Source organism: Chelonoidis abingdonii, chromosome 1, assembly GCF_003597395.2.
Source record: "Chelonoidis abingdonii isolate Lonesome George chromosome 1, CheloAbing_2.0, whole genome shotgun sequence".
In the NCBI taxonomy this organism is placed as follows: domain Eukaryota; kingdom Metazoa; phylum Chordata; order Testudines; family Testudinidae; genus Chelonoidis; species Chelonoidis abingdonii.
The window spans coordinates 363,877,381-363,883,380 of NC_133769.1; positions in this window are offsets into that span (position 1 = coordinate 363,877,381).

Genomic DNA, 6,000 nt, shown 5'->3' on the forward strand with positions numbered 1-6,000 from the left:
ATACGCCTGCTGACTGCTATGGGCTTTAAGTTCAAAATTAATACAAGGTCCCGGGAGTGGGGGTCATAGTATTTGCACTGTCAAAATTGGCCTTGCTAGGGAAATTGAGCCGTCTTGGACTGGAATCTAAACTGCTTGTGGTATGAACCACATTTTCTTCAGCGTTCGATACAAGACTGAGCATTTTTAGCACTCATCTAATACTGAACAATAATGTAACCAATCCGTGCCCGATGATGACTTGACAGTGGTCAATCTGCTGCACACTACATACACATGGAATATTACAGGGCTTCACTGGAATTCTTGTCCAGAAGCACAGGTCCCTGCCACTTCTGCTAAAAGAGAATCTTCCATAGCAGTTAGCCTTACAGAGTCTACTACACACAACTGACCAGTTCTGATTCTATCCAGTATAGGTACATACTACATACATACTAGCCAATTCCTAATAATAATAACAACGGAGCACAACAAATTGATTTTGTGTCATCGCACAGGATTAAAACACCATCACATGTCACATCATAACACCACTTTTAGTGGTGCAGGACTCACCCCAGTTAAATTCCAGTTAACCCCAGTTAAACTTAACACCAGTTAAATCAGAATGGAAATACTGGAACGGGGGCCAACCTTTCATCACTTAAGAATAATACTCTCTCTGACATTTACTTTCCCCTTTCAGGTACAACACCAAGTCCAATATACACAGTTCTGGTCTGACTGCCCTGGATTGCAGTTATTGTGCCTGATTCACCTCTGCATCACTCCAGTTTTACACCAGTATGTCTCACAACTTTGGGGGCTTTTCTTAACACTCCAGCTCCAAGTGTCAGGTTAGTGTATATGTTGGGAAAATAACACGGCAGGGCACAGATTATCCAACAAATTCTTGGAATGTATTGGAGATAATTTTTTATTTCAAAAGATGGAGAAAGGTACTAGAGGAGAGGCTGTTCTCGACTTGATTTTGACAAATAGGGAGGAACTGGTTGAGAATTTGAGAGCGGAAGGCATGCTGGGTGAAAATGATCATGAAATGATAGAGTCCATGATTCTACGGAATGGTAGGAGGAAGAACAGCAAAATAAAGACAATGGATTTCAAGAAGGCAGGCAGACTAGCCCTCATGGTAGCACAGTAATGCTTGGAAACGTAAATTCTAATGGCTGAAAAAACATTAGGAAAACGAACAGGACCAAAAATATTCATTTTTAAGATTTAATGATTTTATTCAGTCTCATGATTTTTGGGAACCTGACTCATGATGTTTGCATGCTTGGGGTTGACTACACTGATTTTGCTTTACAGGATAGCTATCCAGTAAATAAGATTAGGAATCATTTTACCCACTAGTGGCTCTTTCAGATAGAAATTTTATATTTTTTTGACACAAATCCTTCAACCTCTCCAAAGAGAGACCATTTCATAATTTAAACTCGTATTCTCTCTTTCACTTACTTTACTGCTCTAATGTTCCACATATTATGATTCCCAACAGGCTGTTCAGTGGGCATACAATGAAAGGGCAATGCAAATATCCACTAGCAATGAGAACCTGTGCATAGTAAACTATTTGCCAGAAGCTAAGAATGGGCAACAGGGGATGGATCACTTGATGATTACATGTTCTGTTCATTCCCTCTGAGGCACCTGGCTTTGGCCACTGTCAGAAGACAGGATTCCAGGTTAGACAGATCATTGGTCTGACCCAGTATGGCTCTTCATATGTACAGAAAGTAACACAGACGACAAAACACTTCCCCCATGAGGTGTTTTGTTCACATCACTTCAAAATAATTAGATTATCAAATATATTTATAGTGCAAATAAAAAAAATGAAATATAAAGGGGGCCTGATTTACCCCGTCTTGCTTTACTTGTATACCAATGTATTGATCTGTCTGTCACTTGTGTTTAAATCAGTGCAGTTACACAGGTGTAAAACTAGCGTAACTCAGTGGTGACTGAGGCTTCAAAAATCTATCATCTTAGGCACCCATTGTTATAGCATCTGAGCACCTCCCAATCTTTAATATATTTATCACCATAACAGCCCCGCGAGGTAGGGCACTGCTGTTATCCCTACAGTATAGATGAAAAGTGAGGTTCAGAGAGACTAAGGGATTTTCTCAAGATCATACAGGAAATCTATCGCAGAGTAAGGACAAGAACCAATGTCTCCCAGGTCCTAGGTTAGTGCTTAAAAACTGGACCACTTCTAAGCTGGCCACCTGGGCCACAGGAACATGGAAAGACCATGGATTGTTACAACGGGTGTGGTATGAAGTCCAAACTATTCAGTAATTTAGTTTTATTTGGAGCTTTTGATCACTTTGTGGGATAATCTCTGGCAAGCCTGTCTCATGTCATGGACCATTCTTTCAGGTGTGAGCAAAAGAATCTACAAAAAAACTGACAGGTAAGTAAGTGGCTCATTTGAGAAGGAAGTATCATGTCCTTTTCCTCACTGGATTTTAAAAGGGCAGTGTCTTAAAAAGGCACAATCACAAACAGAGGATCCTTCTTTGAGCCTAGGATAAAGTACTTTGTGTGTATCTAGGCTGAAGTCTAGAATAATGAAGTTAGCTCTACGTATTCAGATTTCGTCTGTGACTCTATAAGATGGATTTCTGACAATGTGGAAGATAAAAGAATACCCCATTGTCAGAAAAGGGATAACTGCCTCAATGCAGCAACTTCATTAGAAGACAAGCACTGCATCCTCTTCCTCTGCGTTCCATACAGCACTGAGTTAGAGATAGCTCAGAGAATAAACTGCCAAGGACAGGAGAAACCTGTGGGGAGAAATTAATTATGGTGGCCAAAATCTGCCTTCAGTTTACTTATTGCTATTTCTAGGTAGCACTTCCCTACCTCCCTCTGGGTGTTGTGAGGATAAATACAGTAGAGATTGGGAAATGCTCAGGTCCCATTGTAACAGGGGCCAGGCAAGTATCTAATACAGCTAATTGGTCCAAATCCGTTGTTGATGGAGTCCACAGGTGTTATACCAGGGACTTCAATGGGAATAAATTAAGCCAGTGCTGAGCATGTTGGAAAATCCCACCCTATAAGTGACCTTCCCAAGGTCAGGCACAGAGGAAATCTGTGATAGAGCCCGCTATCAGGACCCTGGTAAGAATGACTGATCTATTGATCAGCCCCAGACTGCCACTCTTGAGCCTTACCTATAATAAGACCAGTGGCTGCATTGGTGTAAGTCAGGGCATAACCACAGAGGTGTAGGGCTGGAAGGGACCTCAAAAATCATCTAGCCCAGCAGCTGTGCTGTAGCATGACCAGAATTTGTCCCCCTACATTTGAACTGTCTATGGAGCTAAGATTCCCAAATTGGGTATTAGATATTCATTCCAGCCTCATTTGTGTGTGCCACTTATAGCTGTGTGATGGAAAACTTCTTCACCTGCACATTTCTGTAAATACCAGTTCTGAACAGAGTATGAGTAGGGGCTACCTTAGGTACTATTAGGCGTGATCCAGTTCCTTTTTAAGCCCTTGAGAGTTTTGCCATGGATCTCAATGGGGTAGACTCTTAACACACCTCTCCCAGTAGTACCTTACAGGAGAAGGACCAAAGTGCATATTTATATTAACATCTTTTGTTCATTTTCCCAGAGGTCACTTATGAGGCAGTTTGCTCTAGTGGATCAGGCACTGGGGGAGAGTCAGGACACCTGGGTTCTATTCCCGGTTCAGCCACTGATCATCTCCTGTGTGACTTTGGGCAAGTCACTTTACCACCCAGTGCTTCTGTTTCCATTCCCATCTGTCATCCATAGGCACAGGAACTAGGGCTACAGGGAGTTCTGCAGCATACCCAGGTTTTTTGCAGGGCTCCGTTGCCACCCTGTGCCCCAGGCTCCACTGTCAGCCCTGCGCCCAGGATCCCAGCTGCTGTCCCACACCCAGGGTCCTGGCTGCTAGTCCTGCACTCGGCCCTGTGCCCAGAATCGCAGCTGCCACTCCACACCCAGGGCTCCACTATTGGCCCCAGACCTAGGTCCCGACTGCTGGCCCTGCACCTGGCCCCATGCCCTGGGTCCCAGCTGCCACCCCGCACCCAGGTGTCTGCTGCCAGCAGTGGCGCTGGAACACTTTTAATAGTGGGGTGCCAAAATCCAGGCCCCTTACCCATGTCCTCCCCCCACCCACCAGAGCTGGGTCCGAGAGCAGGGCCATGTCTCCATGAGAGGGGACTCAGATAAGGGCACGGGGACCAAGGTTGGGGCCACAGTTGGGGGTGGGGGTGGGGACAGGAATAGAGCCCTGGGCACGGGGTGGCAGCTGGTACCCTGGGGTGGCAGCAGAGCCCTGCGTAAAACCTGGAGGCGCTGCAGCACCCTGTACAGCCCTAGTTCCCATGCCTATGGCTGCTGGCCCCACATGCAGGATCCTGCCTGCTGCCCTGCGCCCGGTGCTCTGCTCCTGGCCCCATGGCCACCCCCAGCTGTGGCCCCAGCCTTCACCCCCTTACTGCTGTCTGGGTCCCCCCTCCCAGAGACACAGCCCTACTCCCGGCCCCAGCTCTGTGGGGGCCAGATAGCGTAAGGAGGCTGGCTTTCGGCACCCCCAATATTAAAAGTGTTCCAGCACCCCCGCCTTTGTTCGTCGTGTCTCTGTACCTCGTAAGCTCTTTGGAGCAGTGGCCGGCTCTCGGGTGTTTGTGCAGTGTCCCCGTCTCTGTTGGGGTGTCTACATGCTACTGTACTATGAATACTCAGTGAGGAAGAGGTGACATGACCTCATTCTCCAACCACGAGTGTATGTTTCACACCTGCTTGCTGGCTCTAAGAACAGCTTGTCCCAGTATAGAAGAACCAAAGGGAGTCTGGGCATTTGGACGACATTTGCAAATCCTGGATGCCTAGGAAGTTCTGAGGATGCAGACTGGGCACCAGTGGTCAAATTTAATACTGGTACAAGTATGCCTAAATCCACTGACATGAATGCGGTTGCCCCTACATACTCTGGGTGTCATTGCGGGCTGGAGTGAAGAGGTCATGACTGTAATTGGGTGCAGCTGGTGACAGGGGAGAATGAAATCCAAAGTAGGTCAGCCCAGGCATAGAAGCCTCCCGAAAACGGATCTGTGTCTAAAGGGAAATTGTACAGGCTCTTCATCTCCTTAAAATGGAGATGCACAGGCACATTTTCACAAACTGAGCTTCAGGAGACACATAGCTGTTTAGAACAAAAACCAGGTCTTTATATTTCACTTTCCCAGCTGTGGATTTTCACATGCATCTGCTTTTTAAAATGCAATGACACAGATCAGGAGCAGGAGGAGCTGGCAAAGGAGCTGCATGCAGACACTGGAGCAGGCGCACCCTGGCCCTGCACCTTGTGTAGACATTTTCAGATGAGCCAAGTGAGTATACCATGCTGCAGTTGTGATCTGGCAACATTTCAGACCCAGCGTGTATTGGTGTAAAGGACAAAGCAAAGAGCCAAGTTCTCACTGTAAGCTCCCCACACATCACCAAAGCACTGTTAAAGGGCCAAAGTGTAAATAAGAAGCAGGCCCCAAGTGCAGGGACATGGACAACCTGGCCTATTGCGTACAGATCTGATCTTCAAAAGTGTTCAGGGTTGGCCTAACTCTTCCCCTGCTGAAGTCAAAGGCCAGACAGCTGCTTCCTACTGACAGACGCTCCCCAGCACTGTACAGCCAAATGGGGAAAAAGGTGAAAACCAATCATTTGAACCAAGTTTGTAATACGAACCTTCGGCCCCGATCCTACAATTGGAACCGCATAGGAGGGCCCATGTGCTTGTGTGGCTTTCCACTTACTTTAATTGGGTTTGGCCTGGAAGTACGGGGTTGCCTGTGCAGAGCCAATTACAGGATCAGGGCCTTTGAATATGATCAGGTAACACTGAGTGCATTATTGATGAGGATGACAGTAGCATCTAAAGGCCCCAGCTGAGATTCAGGCTCTGTTGGACGAGATGTTGTACAAACACACAGTAAGA